The following is a 19,589-nucleotide window of genomic DNA, read 5'->3' as shown; positions in this document are numbered from 1 at the left end:
TTCCTGGCAATGCCAGTGGCTGGCATACAGAAAGAGTCAATACTTTGTATGGATTGAAAGAAAGGGAGAGAGTGAAGCAGAGAGGGAGGGAAAAAAGAAGGAATGGGGAGAGAAGAAGAAAGAGTAGTGTATAGGGTAACATTTTTCTAGGGGAAGGAAGCCACATACGGAGGCTCTTTTGTTCGATTAGTGTGTTGTCCATTTTATTACCCTGTTTGGTTAATGTCAGAAATAAAAGCAAGGGCTTTTCTTGGTCTAGTGTCTAGGCTGGTCTTAGAATGAGCTCACCTGAGGGGCCCCTGGCTGGCTCAGTCAGAAGAGCACACAACTCTAGATCTCGGGGTCATGAGTTCGAGCCCCACTTTGGGTGTAGAGATTGCTTTAAAAGGTAAATTAAAAACTTAAAAAAAAAAGGACACCTGCTTATGGTACGCCTGGGTGGCTCAGTCGTTTAAGCGGCCGACTTCGGCTCAGGTCATGATCTCGCGGTCTGTGAGTTCGAGCCCCGCGTCGGGCTCTGTGCTGACAGCTCAGAGCCTGGAGCCTGTTTCAGATTCTGTGTCTCCCTCTCCCTGACCCTCCCGCATTCATGCTCTGTCTCTCTCTGTCTCAAAAATAAATAAACGTTAAAAAAATTAAAAAAACAAAAAAACAAAAAAAAAGGACACCTGGGTGGCTCAGTCGGCTGAGCGTCCGACTTCAGCTCAGGTCATGATCTTATGGTTTGTGAGTTTGAGCCCCGAATCGGGCTCGCTTCCCCTCCTCTCTCTCTCTCTCCCTCAAAAATAAATAAAAAAACTTTGAAAAATAATTTTCAGGGGCGCCTGGGTGGCTCAGTCAGTTAAGCGTCCGACTTCGGCTCAGGTCAGGATCTCATGGTCTGTGGGTTCGAGCCCCGCGTGGGGCTCTGGGTTGACAGCTCAGAGCCTGGAGCCTGCTTTGAATTCTGTGTCTCCCTCTCTCTCTGACTCTCCCCATTCATGCTCTGTCTCTCTCTGTCTCAAAAATAAATAAACATTTAAAAAATTAAAAAAAAAAAGAAAAAACAAAAAAGAAAACTAATTTTCAAAAAAGAATAAGCTCTCCTGAAATGATGTCCCATGCACGTCAAGTGACTTCAAAGGGCTTCAAAGTTACACATCTGGACCCCTCAGCTCTTTGGAGCCAAGTACAGTCACAGGCCCCACGCTAAGAATTGGGTCAACACCCTCACGGTGCCACGGGGCTCCTCTGGCACTCTGCTAGTCTGTGTCTGTCCAAGAGGACCCACACACCCAACAGACTGACCACAGGCCACAGGGGAAGGACTCCTGTGGGGAGGGGTAGGAGTGGGAAGGAGTGTTGGCGAACGCCCCTTCCTTGTCACTGTGACCTCTAGGGGGAGCTTCCCGGAGTGAGCCGAGAACCCAGAACTGGGGGACTCCCAAGCTGGGGGCAGGAAGCCTATGGCCGACTCTTGGTGGGTGGGGCTTTAAAGTGACCCTCCTTCTCAAGGCTTTTTTTCTCAGCCCCGGAGAGTGAAGACAAACCACTTTCTCAGCTTCTTCAGAGAACGAAGATGAACGAGGGGTGGGGCCAAAGGGAGCATTAGCAAACCACACAGGGAGGTCTTCTGACTGCCCAAGCAGCCACTGGTCCCAACTGAAGGGAGAAGGGCTGGAAAAGGAGCCCATGTGAGTGTGGGACTGAATTCCACGTCGGCGCCCAAACAGCCGGGCTCTGCCCCAACACTCCCCCTCCCCCACTCAGGACTCCCCTCCCCCTCCCCACCAGGCCACATCCTTGAGGCAAGAGAAGGCTGCAGAGCAAGGAACAGTGGCCCTTGGAATTGGGAATCAGGTCGCGAGTTTACCTCATGCAAACCAGCTCCCTGGAAACCTGCAGGGAAGAGATGACTCAACACGGACATCCCAGAATCCTCACTGGTTCTTGGCAAAGAGCCTTCCCCCACCCCCTCAGCCGCAGCTGCTGGGGTGGGGGGTGGGGGGAAATGCAATGTGCCTCCTTTCTCTTATCCCTCCTGTACTGTTCACATGGTACAGCAAACACAGAAAGCCCTTATTCACAGGCTCCATCGCTTGGCCCTCTATTGAAAGCGTCCTGGAAATGCAAATTCCTCAGAAGCAGATTCTTTTCAAACACTTTAAAGTTGCGTATTCTCACAGAGAGCGGTTAAGCTGACCAAGACTGCCTTGGGCTGGAGGCTCCTTAAAAATAATATTTACATTGAAAGGAGAAATGTCTGAAACAACCAGAAAGCAGAACTCCCAGCTGAAGTCAGGCTTGACGACAAAAGGCCAGGGGGGCCCAGTTTCTCTGGGCCTCACCTCCCTGGGGGCATGCAGGTGGAAAGCCCCCTCCTTTTGCTTTCTGCGCCCCTCCCCCACTTGGCCTTGCCTCCTTCATTCAGTACAGTCTTGCACCGATACCCACGTTAGTCCCGGGTGACTGGGACCCAACAACAAGACAGAATTGTTGCCCACCGGAAGCTCGAATCCAGGGGGCTAGACAAGCCTCCAGAGGAGCAAACTTTCCCCTCTCCTGGGGCCCTGAGGCCTCCTGCTCCTTTCAGCCCGTAGAACCCTGAGGTTGTGTGTGGTCTCAGCCCCTTCTCAGAGGGACAGATCCCCACAGGGATGGCTGTTGTGTCAGTAAGACTGGGTATTTTAAGTCTTGTCTTTGTATCTGTACGTGAGGCCCCTTCTCCAGTGCCTCAGGCTTCACCTCCTGCCAGGTCCCCTGGGAGCCTCTCCTTCTGCAGCAGCTCTCCCTGGAGGAGGGGTGCCCTCTCCTCCCTCAAGCCTCAGGCGGGATTCAAGCCGAGACAACTGAGGAAAACAGGATTCCTCTCTCCTCCCACGACCTCTTCTAACCCACCCCAAACCAAGAGACCACTTGATTAAAATAGACATTTCCCCCCCTGATTATACAGCATTTCGTACCATAGATTTGATACCCGTTCTTTTCATTTCTCATGGAAATCTTTCCAATCGCTCAGTTTTAGCAGCTGCATGATGTCCCATCAGACGACTGCTCCAGAATTGCTCAAATGAGACCCCAAAGGGTGGCCGGTTACGCCATCCCACAAGACGCCACTTTGGCCTAAGGGTTGAGCTAAAAGCACTTTAAAAACAGCAGATCTAGAAAGGGCATTCTAATCTCCCCCTTTCTTTCTGAAAGCCGGAGATTAACAAGTCCCATGAGAAAGATGCCCTCCCTGTACCAGAAGGAAAGCAACACTTATCGAGGACAAGCAGCTGAGACCTGGGGAATTCTACACAAACAGGCCTCTTCAAGATACTCATCTTCCTTTAGCCTCCCCACGTAGCCTAGTAATTTTTCCACGGTTGTCTCGCCTTGTTCAAGCTAACGGAGGAGTAAGTCGTTTTCACCATTTCTTTGGGTCTTCATTCCCTTATGAGTTCCCAGGTCACATAAAATTTATATAAATTTGTGTGCCTTTCTCCTGCTGACGGGCCTTAGGTATTTAATTCTCAGTCTCAACCAAAAAAAAAAAAAAAAACCCTTAGAGGGTAGAAAGAAATTGTTGCATTGCCTAGAGCCATCCAGCAGGAGTGCCCACAAGCAGGTGCCCTTCCCAGCATTCCAAGCGAGAGTCCTTTGATTCACTCTAATTGAACGGCGTTGGGTCACATGACCACCGATGATTGGTACCAAAGGCATGTGTTGATTGACTTAGGCCACCCCGGGCCCAGCCGCAGGTTGGGCTGAGGTTAGCTTCCCCTGAGTAGGCTGCCTGAGGAAAGGCAGAATATCTGAATGAAAATTAGGTGATTTTAGTTCAGGAAGCATATAATGCTGGGAAGACGATGAACACAGGTGGGTTCTCACTATGAGCTTTTCCTCTTGTGGCAGTTCACCTGCTGATGGATAAAGAAGTTTCTCCAATCATTCACTTTTAGAAACAGTGCTGCAATGAACATCCCTAAAGATACGTACGTTTTTGCTGAAGATTCCTTCTCAATGCCACTCTCCTCTGATTACCAGAGCCCCCCCATACCCTCTTCAGACTTGCCCTGTCCCCCTCTCTCTGTGTATTTGCTGCTCCAAGGTCAGACTTCATTATCATTACTTCCACAGCCTGTAATGAACACAGAAATGAGTCAGGCTGGCCTTCTAGGGTTGGGACATGTGATGTTCAATTCTCGCTGCACAGCAGCCAGCTATGGTGGGAAAGTACTCCCCTAGGGCCAGAAATCCAGGAGAGATACCCTCATAGGTCCACCTACCATGTGTTTTTATATTAAACTCTTCTTTTAAGCCAAGCACATCATGCCGGAAGTTTGACCTGACATCAAATAAAGTGTCTGTAGCCTCCTTCATTTATCCCACCAATGGGAAAATAGTGGAAGCCTATAGAAATCTGACTGTAGTGAATGCTGTACCGTTCTACTGGATCCAAGCACTCATTCCCTCGGATGCCAGAAGTGTTGTCTGCTGAGTGCTCACGGCGGTGCCCATCTCTGGGAACTGCCGTTGGTTAAAAAAAAAAAAAAATGTTGCTTCACCCAAGATCATGCCACCTCCCGAGAGGCAAGATGAATTTAATGACAGGTTTGTAGAGGCAGAAAATGTTTCCCTTCTTACCTTCTAGGTTCTTTGGCTGCTCTGATAATTAAATTGACATAAGACGGATTAACAGGAGAAAACAAATTTAATTACAGGCGTATGGGAGGGAGCCCCATAAAAATATGAGACTCAAAGGCACTCAGGCAATTGAGGCTTATGTGCCATCGTGAGCTAAGGAAAGGAAGGGATGGGAGCCTGGGGCTTCAAAGGGGAGAAAGGAAATTCACAGGAAGATGAGAAGAGCGGATGTGCTGTAATCAAATGACCCGCCATGCAGATGTATGTCACATAAAAAGAAGTTATCTCTGATAACATCTCCCTTTCTGGGCCAGGCCCCCGATGTAAATTATTTTAGGCATTTAAGGGAGAGGTAAAAAAGCTTTTCCTGAGTCTGCTGGGACTGGATCGCCTTCTGCTCAAAATAATCCACATGCCCAAGTTTAGGGTGGCATATTCTGCTCCCCTTCAGGTCCGTGTGGGGATGAAAAGGCCTGCGCTTGCGTCTCGTTTTGAGACAACTCTGAAAGACCATCCCAGCTCCAAAGTTTCCTATGTGTTCCAGTTTTCTATTGCCACATAACAACCCACCCCAAAACTTACCAAACCAAACAGTGGCGCAATGACTTGTTATGTCTCGTGTTTCTACGGGCCAATGGGCTCAATGAGGTAGTTCATGGTATAGCTGAGGTCCCTCCTGTAGCTGCGTTCAGCTGGCAGCTTGGCAGGACCTGGAACCCCCAAGCTCGCCTCTCATCCTGCAGGGTCGGCTCCCCTTTGCCTTCCTCACTTGTAGCCTAACACGGGGCTTCTTTACGCGTGGCAGCTGAATTCCAAGGGGGTATTCCAAGAGGACAAAGCCCCACGGTGCAGGCCCTTACCCAGTCTCTATTTGCATCATTCTTACCAACGTCACAATAGCCAAGCCCTGAGTCGATATAGAGCTAAATGAGTCGGTATGGAACTGATGCGGGACAATCTACACAGGTCAGCCCTCCAGCAACTAATCATTTGTATCCACTTGTGACACGGAGTCACCCCACAAAACGAAGCAAAATAAAACGTCCCAAGTTATCTCGCCATTCCAGCACGACCCTCGGGTCTGAGGTCCGGGATCTTAGCGTCAAGATTAGATCCGGGTGGGGTGATGCACCCCTGGTTTGGTTCCTCAAGTACTCCTCAGATTTGGTTTCTTAGGTGCAGAGCCCTGTGAACCAGGACTAACGATGTTATTTCCCCAACGCGCACCTGACACATATTGGCGAGACAGAGATAGGAAAATATAATAGCTTATTCTCTCATTCAGAAGGTGAGGGGAAAGGGAGGCGCATAATAATCACTAGCCCATAGCTATAAACAAAAAAATCTTTCCACGCGCTCATTTAATTGCAGCTCCCAAATTTTGGCGTTTCGTTTTTGCTTTTGTTCAAGTAAAAATATTTCCTCATTTCACGTGTGGTGTTTTAAGATTTGTGTGAGGGGGACCCTGGGTAGCTCTGTCCATGAAATGACCAACTGTTGGTTTTGGCTTAGGTCATGATTTCATGGTTCGTGAGTTTGAGCCCTGCGTCAGGCTCCACAGCTGGCAGGGAGGACTCCGCTTGGGAGAGAGTCCCTCTCTCTCTCCGCCCCTGCCCCCACTCACGCTGTTTCCCCCAAAACCAATAATTAAACTTTAAAAAATTAAAAAATTAAAAAAATTAAGACGTTATTTGGGATTGTTTGGTTAATTCCTATATATTTGAGGACTTCCTGGATATCATATTATTATTGATTATTACTTTTATATATATATTTTTACAATTTTGTTACATTTTTTAATGCTTATTTATTCTGAGAGAGACAGAGGCAGAGAGAGAAGGAGAGAGAGAATCCTAAGCAGGCTCCACACTCAGCATGGTGCCCGACACGGGGCTTGATTCCATAAACCATGAGATCATGACCTGAGCAGAAATTGAGAGTCGGATGCTCAACCGACTGAGCCAACCAGGCGCCCCTGATAATTAATTTTAATACCTGTATGATTGATGACTAATTTAATACCTCAGATAAAGTACTCTGCAGGTTTTCAATCCTTTGAAATTTATTGAGACTTGTTTCATGGCCCAGCGTATGGTCTATCTTGGTGAATGTTCCGTATGCTTTTTTACACAATCTCATAATCACTGATTTTTACATGAAAGTATTTAGGGGCATCTAGGTGGCTCAGTCGGTTAAGCGTCCGACTTCAGCTCGGGTCATGACCTCACAGTCTGTGAGTTCAAGCCCCACATTGGGGTCTCTGCTCTCAGCACAGAGCCTGCTTTGGATCTTCTGTGTCCCTCTCTCTCTGCCCTCCCCCTCCCCCGCTCATGCTCTCTCTGTCTAAAATAAATAAACGTTTTTAAAAAGTATTTACTTTGTTGATAATAAGTAACTATTAACATGGTTAAGTTTAAGTCTGGAATCTTGGTTTAGTTTTCTATTTGTCCCCCAAGTTTGTTTTTCCTCTCTTCATCCTTCTCTGCCACTCTTTAGGTGAATTGAGTATCATTTACTCTGCCACTTATCTCATCTATTAGCTCTTTAGGTAAGCTTCTTGGTGTTGTTTCTAGTGTTTTTTTTTTTCCTAGAAACTGAAACATGTATCTGTAACTCATCCATAGTGTTGAGTTTAAGCCTGCCCATCACCCCCACATGTCACCTCCTCCCTGAGGACTGTCTGTCCCTCACTCATACCAATTCTGTGCTCCTGGAATCTATTTATTCGTGCATTCATCTAGCAGGCACACACTTAGTGAGCAGCAGGATAATGCAGGAAGAGAGTGCCAGCTCTCAAGCAAGCCATGAATAGAAAGGGAGCCGGCTCCTTCTGCTACCAGAAGTGACGAGGCAATGCAATCATTGAGACCAACATGAGATGATGCTGTCATTGTAGAAAGGAAGGTCCTTGTAAGGAGGAAGCCAGACGCTTTCTTCAATCATCTCCCGAACAGTTCTGGGTAGCGAGGCCTGAGCAAGTCAGGCTTCATGTGCCAAAGGTACAGCCAAAGTCATTGAACTAGAAAAGTCAGAAAGATTACGGGTGATGTGGGCTCACTTGTCCACATTGGTGCTTCTGAGGATGACTTAAAAGCATCTTGAAAGCATCAGTGCACAGGTTTTCTGTCAAGTTGTGGACAGAAGTGCTTTTTATAATCGCATGGAAGTTTACAACATGAGGGCACTGACTAAAATAGAGTACAGCTAGGAGCACACGGGTGGCTCCATTGGTTAAGTGTCCTGCTTTGGCTCAGGTCACAACCTCGCAGTTTGTGGGTTTGAGCCCTGCATCAGGCTCTGTGCTGGCAGCGTGGAGCCAGCTTGGGACTCTTTCTCTCTGCCTCTCTACTCTTCCCCTGCTCAAGCTCACTTTCTCTTTCTCAAAATAAATAAAGTATGGTAATCAGATACATAACACTATTTGGCGTTTTGAAATGATGATGTCAGTCCATAGGTGTTGATATGGAAAAGTATCTAAACTATATGGTCCAGAGAGAAGAGTAGGTATGATAACACTATGTACTGTGGGATAACCACTCGCATAAAGGTATTATGGGCTGTGAGATGCATGATAGGAAGCACAGAGTAGGGACTGTGTCTAGTTTTGAACAATGCTATATTCCAGGACATAACACATAGTAGGTGCTCAATAAATATTTGTTGACTATAACAAGCACTTTGTTCAAAACTTGGAAGGCTGGGGCGCCTGGGTGGCTCAGGTGGTTAAGCGTTCGACTTCGGCGCAGGTCATGATCTCACTGTTCATGGGTTCAAGCCCCGTGTCAGGCTCTGTGTTGACAGCTCGGAGCCTGGAGCCGGCTTCGGATTCTCTGTCTCCCTGTCTCTCTACCCTCCACCCACCTCACCCCCTGCCCATGCCCTGTCTCTCTGTCTCTCTCAGAGATAAATGAACATTAAAATAAATAAATAAACAAATAAATAAATAAACTTGGAAGGCTAATCCCCTAGTTGCTAATAATAAGAAACTGAGTGATATTTTTTCTTTTTCATTGTCCTTATGTTTTGTTTTTGTTTCCACAAAAAACATGGTGAGTAGAGGATTGTAACTGCTGTCTCAGATTTATCCCAGAATGAATACATAAATTCCTCTGTACGCAAACACTGTTTTTAGGTTTCTGTTGTTTGTGTTGGTGACTGAGGGAACTTGAACTTCACTGAGTACAGATTGGTCTCTCAAGATTGCCTCTAAAGCAAACTAGTGATTTTTTGATGTGGATTTGTCCCACATCCACAGCAAAGAGGAAAAAAAAAAGTGTAAAAACGCAAAATGCTTGGAATTCTTGTTAGAGGATTAGAAAACTGAATGAGAACACGAGTCTCTGAATCCCATTCCGCTCTCCAGAGAATAAAGATGCGTTCATAACGATGGTGTCAGGTACTAAGTAAACATCAGAAGCCAGAAAGAGGAGTTTTGAAAGATTGCAAATGGATGAAAATTCTTTCTACCACAGTGATCGCAGGAGTGGTGACAAAATGATTATTCTTAAAGACTAAAATGAAAACTTCAGACCCAATAAGATCCCTGAGCTCCCCAGATTAGAGAATAGCTCAGAGTTCAGTATAAGGGTCCAAGTGAAAATATAAAATTTTAAATATTTTGTGTGTATCTTTGTTTTTATCTTTCTTTGACTAAAAAATAAAGAACAAACATTTAAGCTTGCTTACAAAATATACCAATAAAATGCTTTTTTAAAAAGTCACAGGAGGGGAGCCTGGGTGGCTCAGTCGGTTGAGCATCCAACTTCTGCTCAGGTCATGATCTCACGGTTTGTGAGTTCGAGCCCCACATCCAGCTCACTGCTGTCAGCACAGAGCCCACTTCAGGTCCTTTGTCCCCTTCTCTTTCTGCCCCTCCCTCGCTCATGTGTGTGCTCTCTCTCTCTCTCCAAAATAAATAAACATTTAAAAATAAAAAGTCACAGGAAACATTAGGAAGAAGGGAAAACAGGTTAGGAGAGATACTGTGAAGCCAGAGATAAAATTAATACACAAAATGCTTACCGTGAAAATCCTCTACACTTGCTAGATATGGGCCACAATTTGACTCTGAGCTTCCTAGCAGCCCATGCAAGGAAAGAAACAAGGCCAGCCATATCACTCACAATGTTCATTAGATACAAAAACAAATCAGGAGCTTAATTCCAAGACCAGAAAGGAATTTCTTCCATATGCTTTCATTCAAAGGGCCTATGTAATATAGTGAACAAGGCCCTAAAAAACATCCTTACTGTAAATAAAACAATGAGTGCTGTGGGGTTGGTGTTGACAGTCTTCCTTCTTTAAGTCAATGGCATGACTCCATGTGGGTTCAAACCAAAAAAATCCTACCAGGGCAGAGAGCACGTGATCATCTAAGTGTATTGTTCAAACCTAAAATAAATGCTAACAAGGACTAGAGCTCGGGGCGCCTGGGTGGCTTAGTCGGTTAAGGTTAAGCGTCTGACTTCAGCTGAAGGCATGATCTCAGTCTGTGAGTTCGAGCCCCACATAGGGTTCTGTGCTGTCAGCTCAGAGCCTGGATCCTGTTTCAGATTCTGTGTCTCCCTTCCTCTCTGCCCCTCCCCCACTCACACCGTCTCTGTCTCTCAAAAATGAATAAGTGTTAAAAAAATTAAAAAATAAAAAAGACTAGAGCTCTTATGCATGACTGTGTGACTGCCATTCAGACAAGTCTTCCTAAATGTTGTTAAATTCAACCAAATGTTTGCTAAGTATCAAACAAGAGTGAGTTTTAGGTTGTGGCTCCGATCTGACAAGGACCCTTGATATTCTATATTGCTGGTTAAGGGCAGACCTGAATGTTTAAAGAGACAACTGAGATTGGGGCAGGGTTAACAGCCTCTTCTGAAAGTCAAGGAGCCTGAATAGAGGTCACCAGATATACCCATACTGTAGGGGGGGGGGGGCGGGGGGCGGGTGTCAGCCGGCAGGACCCAGGCAGGGCCATTTCAGTCTTACCCTCACACACAAATGACCAACACCTCAAATTCTTAGGCTAGTATTCCTGACCTTTCCAAGCCCAAGAACCATTTTTAATGCCTGCCCACCCCCCACCTCCCTGCCTCAAGCATGTATAGTCATTGTAGCTTTGGAACTGGCTGACTGAAAAATATTTAAAATGACAGACTCTTTTTTAAAAGTTAGGCATGTAGGGGCACCTAGCTGGTTTAGTTGGTAGAGCAAGCAACTCTTGATGTTGGGGTCATGGGTTTGAGCCCCACATTGGGTGAGGAGTCTACTTAAAAAAATAAATTAAACATTTTTTAAAAAGAACAATAAAAATTAGGCATGTAATAAATGCTCATTATAGAAAAAATTGTAACTGTGTGTGGTAACTGATCTTAAATAGAATTATTATGATTATTTTGAAATATATACAAATATTGAATCATTTGTAGAATGCCTGAAACGAGGGGCGCCTGGGTGGCGCAGTCGGTTAAGCGTCCGACTTCAGCCAGGTCACGATCTCACGGTCCGTGAGTTCGAGCCCCGCGTCAGGCTCTGGGCTGATGGCTCGGAGCCTGGAGCCTGTTTCCGATTCTGTGTCTCCCTCTCTCTCTGCCCCTCCCCCGTTCATGCTCTGTCTCTCTCTGTCCCAAAAATAAATAAAAAACGTTGAAAAAAAAAAAAAATTTAAAAAAATAAAAAAAAAAAATAATAAAGAATGCCTGAAACGAATATGTTATATATCAACTATACCTCAATAAAGAAAAAAGAAAAAAAGGAAGGAAGAAAGAGAGAAAGAAAGAAAAGGAATAAGTGAAGATAAAAATCACCAGTATTTTGGCTGCCCAGCCTCTAGGACAGGTGGCAGGCAAGGTTCTTATCTATTCCTCTTTATGGAACCCAAAGGGGAATCAAATATTCTCATTCAGCTTCTTTATAACTAGTACATCATCATGTAACCTAAACTAGACAGTTAGGTGTTCCTGCCTAATTGAATTGTGAAGGAATGATGGAAAGGCCCTACGGTCAATCAGATAATATTCACAGTGGCTGAAGCAGAGTTGGGAGTCTAACAGCATAATCCTGAGAGGCCAACAGCAATAATGTCAGGGCCAGCATCCCAGGCAGGCTGTTACTAAGAGGACACTGCCATCAAAATGGCCTCTCTATTTTCAGCAGAAGGTCCCAGAGTGGCAGTGTGGCTTCTCTGATGTGTCAGTTCACAGTCCATTGAATTGAATGAAGACTGGGTCCCCTTGGAAAAGAAAACAAACATGTGATAACATCAAAAATGTATTCTGCCTATCTTACTCCTGCTTTTCCTACAGGGGATCTGACCATGTGTCAGGGAATCTGTGCCCCAAGGAAAACAATGAATACCCCCTTTCAGGGGATTTGGGATGCTAGCTCAAGCCAACAGTAATCCCAGGGGACAAGAACACCACTGAGTTGAGTGATAAATGGAGACTTGATTGAGTTCCCGCTCATAGTAGGGCTGCTGGAACCCTGAGCCCATTACTTCTCCAAAGCCTGGGTGTAGGATTGAAACAGATGCCTTAAACCTCAGGCAGAACCCTCGCATTGGTTCTCTGACCCAAAAGTAAGGGTTATTATGACAGGAAGGGCAGAGGAGAAGCCCTTGGAGTCCCCCCACTGCCACCCAACAAACGGCAAATCTGGAGGAAGACCAAGCCCAGAAGGTAGTACAGCCATTAGTATCACTGTGAGTGTGTGTGTGTGTGTGTGTGTGTGTGTGTGTACAGGGGGATGATTACTCTCTCAGTCCTATACAATTCTCCCATTTGGCCAGTGCCGAAGAAAGTGTGGGACAGGAGTGGACAACGGCGAGTCCCCTCCATCTTGCTTCTAGACTTTGTGCTGGAATGACCTTGACCATCTCACTGCCCTATGGAACACCATGTCGGTCCACCTCATTGATGATACTGTGCTTAGACTAAGGTGAGCCTTAGAAGCTCTCACAGGACATGGGTTCACTGAGTTTCCCCAAATATTATCAACAGTTCAAAGAAAGATATTGATTGTCTTGGCCTTTCCCTCACAATGACAAGTTGGCTGTCCCGGGTCCAAATATCAAATCCACATAACAGTGTCCCAAACAAGATGGAAAATGATGGGCTCAAAGGGGTTATTCACCTTCCTTGGTTGGGAAAGAAAATCTTTCCCAGAAGTCTCTCCAGGGGACTTCCTCTTGTGTTGGACCGGCTAGAACTGAGTCACGAACCCACCCCAAGACCAATCACTGGCAAAGAGGGGCGGGAGTATCATAGGTGGCTTAATCTACCAGTGATTCAACCCCTGGCCCTTTGTAACAAAGTCAGAGCTCGGTGAGCATGGAGTGGCAGCGAGTAGGGAACCACCAATGTTTGCCACAGCCAGTAACCTCACGCCGTCACTGTCTAATGTTGAAAAACAATGTAAACTAAATTGTCGATAAAGTCACAGAAATCATCCTTGGAAGAAAATGAAAGCATACCTCTAGATCTGCCCAATACGATAGCCCCTGACTACCTGTGGCTACTTAAATTTAACCTAAAAATAATTGAAATTAAATAAAAATTTGAATCGAGTCACACCAGCCATATTTCAAGTGTTCAACAGCCACTGTGGCCAGTGGCTACCAGACTGGACAGTAAAGACATAAAGTATCTTCATCATCACAGAAGGTTCTATTGGCAACCACAGCTTCTGCTGCCAATGATAAGTGAGAAGAGGCTTCTTCTAAAGCTGTGAGGTGAGGGTTTCACCTGTCCCACCAGTGTCATGCCACTATCGTGTCAGTGGCAACACCCCCATCACCTTTGCCCAGCACAACCCGAAATTGGTGAGCTGAGCAGTCTCCAAGCCAGAAATCGCAGAAGCTTTCTGAGCCGTGGAACTGCATTCAACATACAGATTTGGCAATGAAACCCGTGTTTTCGTGCACTCACGGAGTCCATCCTGACTGAATCCTCAACGCATCTCTCTGGGCAGGAGAGGTGCTGGCCGGGAGCTGGTTGAGCAAATAAAGTTATCGTGAGATTAATATTTAATGGTTTTCTGGTCCTACGCCAGGCACCCTGTGAAGAGTGGTCATGAAGTCGCCCACTGCACGTGTCCCCAAAACACACACGCTTCCTATAGCTCATCAGCGAGGGCACTAAGGAGCTGCAGAAGGGGCACAGAATGAGACAGGGGCAGGAAGTGCATGGGGAGCGCTATGCCTCAGGTCCACCCCATGGACACAGCTGACATTGTACTTGATTGTCTATAAACGGGTGCGCGTGTTGAACCCTGGCAGAGGAAGAGGAATGTGTCCTGTGATAACCCCCCCCCCAGTTCCACTCTAACTTCCAGAGCCCTGACAACTAAGTGCCAGCTGGAGTGAGGTTGGTACATTCATATCCTGGAGGAGATAAAGGCCCCATTCGGCTCTTGGAGACCGCAGCCACTTCCTGGCCACTACCGGCCAGTGCCATTCTCCTGCGAGGTTGGATCTTGGGAGACTCCTGCTCAAACTCTAACTTGACCTGGCCAGGGGGATTTTAAAGGAGGACCAAGTTGAGTGGCTTCGAGGTCACCCCACGCCACTGCAGGACAGGTCAGCTGCTGCTCCCCTCCGCGCTGTGCCAGAGGCTCAGACATAGGCGGATCCTCGTGAAGTCACCTTGAGGCCAAGGCCAGGGCAGCAGGTGCAGACGGCCTCCCTGGGATTGCATGCTGAAGCTGCATTTTGCCAACATTCTGCCGGGCTGAAGCTGCAGACATGCTGGCGATGCTCAGGCAAGCTTGTCACCTGCTCCCGGCTGCCAGGCAGAGCTGGCGGGTGTCCCCGCTCTTGCATGGATGCTCTTTCAGCTGTGACTCCCAGGTCTCCTAGTGCACGCCTCGGAGGGGGATGGGTGGGGGCGGGTAGAATGCTCAGGCACCGGCTGAGTATGCATTTCTGAGGATGGGGGATCGCCTTCCTGCCCCCCACGCCCTCAGCCTGTGTAGACGTGCCCAGGGGGCCTGCCCCCTCCCCTGCTGACACCGCTGACCCGTCCTGGGCCCGGCAAGGGTGCAGTAAGGATTAGAGCTAGGGTCTTTCTGCCCGGCCTTCTTAACAGACCTTCATTAGACCCTCACTTACCTAAAGTTCAAGTAAAACTGAGACGCTTGACCCTCATAGGAGCATGAGCCGTCACAGAGATCTACATCCCCAGTGCCCTGACAGGAACCAGCCCTGGTCAGGTAGACGCTGAAAGGGAACAGAATACCTCACCCAAAAATGCCACTTTGGCATGTGGACTATTTGAGCTGAAGGCAATCAAGACCCAAAATGTTCAGGAAAAGATTTTTACCTCTCCTTTAACTGCCTAGAAGAATTTAGATTGGGGACTTGGCCCAGAAAGAGAATCATTACCAGATATATATATATATATATATATATATAGATATATATATATATATATATACATTTTTTTTTTTAATTTTTTTTTATCTGCGAGACTCACCTGCATGGTAGGGCCAACATCTGATTACCAGACTTTTGCCTTCTCATCGTCCTGTGAGTTGCCCTCCTCCCCTTTGGAGCCCCCAGGCCCCTATCCCTTTCCTCAGCTCAGGACAACAAGTGAGCCTCAATTGCCTCCCATAAGGATGTAATTAAATTTCTTTTTCTCCCGTTAACCTGCCTTATGTAAATTTCATCATTAGACCAGCCAAAGAACCCAGAAAGGAAGAAAGAAAAACGTTGCACCTCGACAACAAGGAAATGAAGTCCTAGCACAGGGGTGCCCTCGTGGTCATGCGGCAGCGGGGACCCAGCACAGGGGCTGCTCCACTGTCGGGCCCACAGCGCCCCCATCAGATGCAGTCTTGAAACCTTTCTGGCTCCAGCCTTGGTCCTCTCTGAGTCCCGGGGTCTCCTCCAACTTCTTTCCCCTTCACGGTCTTCTTCACATTGAAGATCTTTCTCCCTCTACTGGGATCCCCAGGAGCCCATACACTCTCCCCAGGTCCCACTTTCCTTGGAACTCCGAAAACAACTGTTTCATGGGTGAAGAGAAAGGAAGGAAAGATGTAAAGGAAGACCAGTGGGGAAGGAAAAAAGACTTAGGGACAGGGGAAGAGAGGAGAGGAGGGGAAGGAGGAGTGGGTAGAAGGAGAAGGGAAGGAGGGGGAGGGGGAGGAGGATGGGGAGTGGGATGGGGAGGGGGACCAGAGAAGGGTTGAGGGGTAGGGTAGAGTGGGGAGAGAAGGATGGGGAGGGGAGGGAGGGAGGGGTTGAGGGAAGGAAGAAGGAAAGATAGCCTGAAAGATCAGGAGACTAGAGGAGAAAGGAGGTACCCGAAACCAGACCAAAATCACTCCTTTTTCTCCAAATCAACACTTTTCTGTCACTCTTCCTACCAAGTTCTGCTTGAGGGACCATGAGGAAGCAAATTGTTCCAGAAATCCCAGTTTCACTCTACATCTTCATTGAAAACCAGAGAAATCAGAAAAAGCCTATTTGTTTCATGATATTGTCGAGGGCATGGACACAGAGGAGGGAAAAATAATCTTGGCTTCCTGCCTTTTTTTTTTTTTTTAAGGTCTTTGTAGTTTCCTGTTAATTTAATCCCTGAACCTTCGCCATGTAAATAGCGCAGGTAAAGATAAACTTCACTGGCCCTGGACTCTGACCTTTGTTTAACACCCACCCCTTCTCTGATTCATTCTCCATCCCACCTCTGGAAGGCTTGGAATTGTTACCTAGAAGTTTAAAGCCGAAGAATAAATAGAATAAATGGCTCGCGGCAGAGCATGTTGGTTTTAGACAAGCCTGGCAAGACAGCCCAAAAATAAGAGCAATGCTCTAGTCAGCTGCTGTGTCTTCCTCTCTTCCTCAAAAAAGTGACCTCGCTGGGGTCCATTACCTGTCTATTCGCTAGGTAGGACTCCCACAGGCTGTCGCCTCTGCACTTCTATGCACCCAGGCTGTGCTTTGCTGGCCCTGCACTGTACCATTTACTCAGACAAGAGTGATTTAAGCAAAATATTTAATCCCTCTTACTCAGTATTGTTGAGCATCCCTGTATTTATTTCTTTTGTTGTTGGAGTGCTTCCTCTAACAGTGTTTTCAAAGGGTGGCTATTTGCGAGAAAACTTCCGACCCTTTAAATACCTGATAATTTAGCTAGAAATCTAAAATCTAGGTTCGAAGTTCTTTCTCTTTGATACTTTAAAAGTATTATTCAACTATCATCTTAAATGCAGTGGTGCTGTGAAGAAATCTGAAGTCAATCTGATGTTTGTTCCTTCCTCAGCCTTCTGCTATCCAGGTGCCTGGAATACAGATGTGATGGCTGGCGCGGACGCTGCTAGCTTGGATTATGAAGATGAGATGGGGGAATAGTGATCTGGATTGAAACCTGAGTCCTCAAGAACTAGTGATACAAAGCTACTATGTCGGCCATGAGCGGTCCACCCCCACACTTCTACAAAAGGGAAAAAATAAACTTTCATTGTGTTTGGAGTCTGTATTATCAGTAGCTGTTATTTGGAGTCTGTGTTATTAGTAGCTGAAATGAATCGTAATTCATGTCTTAATTAAATCTGATTAGTTTTCCCAGTGATTGATACTCACCTGGATATCAGCTACCCTGGAAGAGGCTAAAGCCTAAATCCTACCTTGTATCCCTCCTGGGGAGCTCAAAGAAGGGAGGGTGGTGGTGAGGACAAGGGAATTGCCTCTGGCATTACAGTGTAGACTTGGCTACCTCCAGGTCCCTCAGACCCCGCTCTGACCCTTACCAGGCACGTTGCTCAAGGGACTTCTAGGCACTCTCCCTTGGCTGCTACTCTTTTCATGACCTAGGTCATGTGAGTGGAATGCCCTGACCCAGGCAGGGGGAAGAAGGGCCTGGACTTCGAGGGGCTGCCACGTCCGGTTATGCTATGCTTCTGACTCCAGCCTGATGTTACCATTCCTGGCTAGCACAACTATTTTCTGCCTCAGAGTGCCAGGGCAGTGATGGCGACAACTGTGTGGCTGGGGCTGGGCAACGATCCATCCAAGCCGATGCGGGCAGAGAAAAGTACATGTTGTGAGACATTCACTCATCCTACCCCCTTCTAGGGCCCCCAGCCCTTACCTACAAGGGATTGCTGTTTCCTTCCCACCCTCCATGACCCAACCACCTGGTGCCTCCAAGGAGGTAGGATTGGGCGGGGGGGGGGGGGGGGGGAGAAGTTCTCATGGCTTGTGCGTTGCTTTCTTAATCCTCATCAACCCCCCTCTTGTTTCTGTGGCATCTTCAGGATTGTATTCACAGGAAGAGGCCAGCATCTCAAGTACGTGACCCTTTTGTCAGCTCTGCATTACTTTTCTCATAGCACCGATCACCATCTGAAGCTATTATTTATGTGTGTATTGTTTTCTCTCTTTCTCTCTCTCTCTACAAGTCCCCACTAGAACAGCCTATCCAGTAGGGTAAGCTGTCTCCCCAGCACCGGGCACAATACACGGCAGAGATGCTCAGTACATACAAGTTGAGGGACTGAATCACTGAGCTGGTGCTGGAACCCAACCCTGCTTCTGGCCCAGGGCTTCCAAATCTTGGGCTTTTCCCACCCAAGCCCCTGGATCTGTGCCCTGAACAAAGACCGTACACAATGAGAAAAGCTTTCTATGAACCAGGCTCACAACAAAGATATGGGGTCCTTACTCCAAGCACTGGCTAAAACAACTGCTGAATAATTTCGACTTAGGGCAGGGCTGCTTGCACATCTTCAAATTCCCACTGCTTGCACACAGTAGGTGCTCAAAAAAGGTGTGTTTTATTGAATGGACATACAATTTCTCCTGGAGGAGATATTTCAGTATAATTATGGGGGGCGGCAGGAAATAGGGTAACTGAAGAGCACATTGGAGGTTATATGGTGAAGGAGAGAGCTGAGCATGAATATGCTAGTGACCGAAAAGGAGTCATCGGAAGTAAAGCACTGTCCACTGCCACAGCCATTAACCTCGTGCAGCTATTTACATTTCATTAAAACGAGATAAAATGTAAAATTCAGCTTCTCAGTTGCTAATAACAGCCACATGTGGCTTGTGACTACTGCATTGGACAGTACGGATCATATAAAATATTGTCATCATCAAAGAATGTTCCATTGGACGAAGCTGACCTAGACCCTTAGAATGAAAGTAAATGCACCCCTGCTTCTAACTTGGCCTACTGACATCCCCTTGTCACCCCGTAAACCACCACTGCCCCTGCCCAGATCACAGCACCATCAGTGCCCATATCTGCCTTCTTAAGCTTTCTGCTCCACAGGGAGTAAAGCTGTCGGCCTTCTTAGTTTTCACCTCCTTCCCCCCCAGCACCTGGGGCACTGCCCTGTGGACGATAAGTATTTGTTGCAATAATGAACCCTCAATTAGCTTTTGTTAAATGCTAAGACCCAAAAGGTGAGTTAAGTGACAGAAGAGAAGAAATCCCCCTTTCCATTCTTTTCTCACCTCCCTACCCCATTGTCTGCTTTCCGTCTCTGGTGCCCCCCCCCCCCCCCCCATCAACTCTAAAGCCGCATAGTTAGAGGAAGGTTAATTGTCAGGCTCAGGTGATGATCTCATGGCCAGGGGACGGAGCCTGGAATCAAGCTCCACACTGACAGTGTGGAACCTTCTTGGGATTCTCTCTCTCTCCCTCTTTCTCTCTTTCTGTCTCTCTCTCTCTCTCTCTCTCTCAAAATAAATAAAAATACACATTAGGGGGGAAAAAAAGAAGTATCTGTTCCAGGTCTCAAACCGATCTAACTTGTGAAGGTGTATTTGTTCACATAATTTTCGGTCTTCCTTCACCCTCGGCTGCCCTGCTCCTAGTATGTGCTCAATTTGTGTTTGTTGAATGGATGGATGAATCGGTGCCTGGATACACGGCCGGCCGGCTCGGTGTCCCCGCGTTGCCACAGACACTGCGGGAGGAGCCGCCCTTAGAGCCCTGGGGGGAGAGCCCCAGCCGCGCCCCCCTCCCACCCCCCCCACCCCC

The sequence above is a fragment of the Panthera onca genome, chromosome C1 (assembly GCF_046562875.1).
Source record: "Panthera onca isolate mPanOnc1 chromosome C1, mPanOnc1 haplotype 2, whole genome shotgun sequence".
In the NCBI taxonomy this organism is placed as follows: domain Eukaryota; kingdom Metazoa; phylum Chordata; class Mammalia; order Carnivora; family Felidae; genus Panthera; species Panthera onca.
This window is presented reverse-complemented; position numbering follows the sequence as displayed.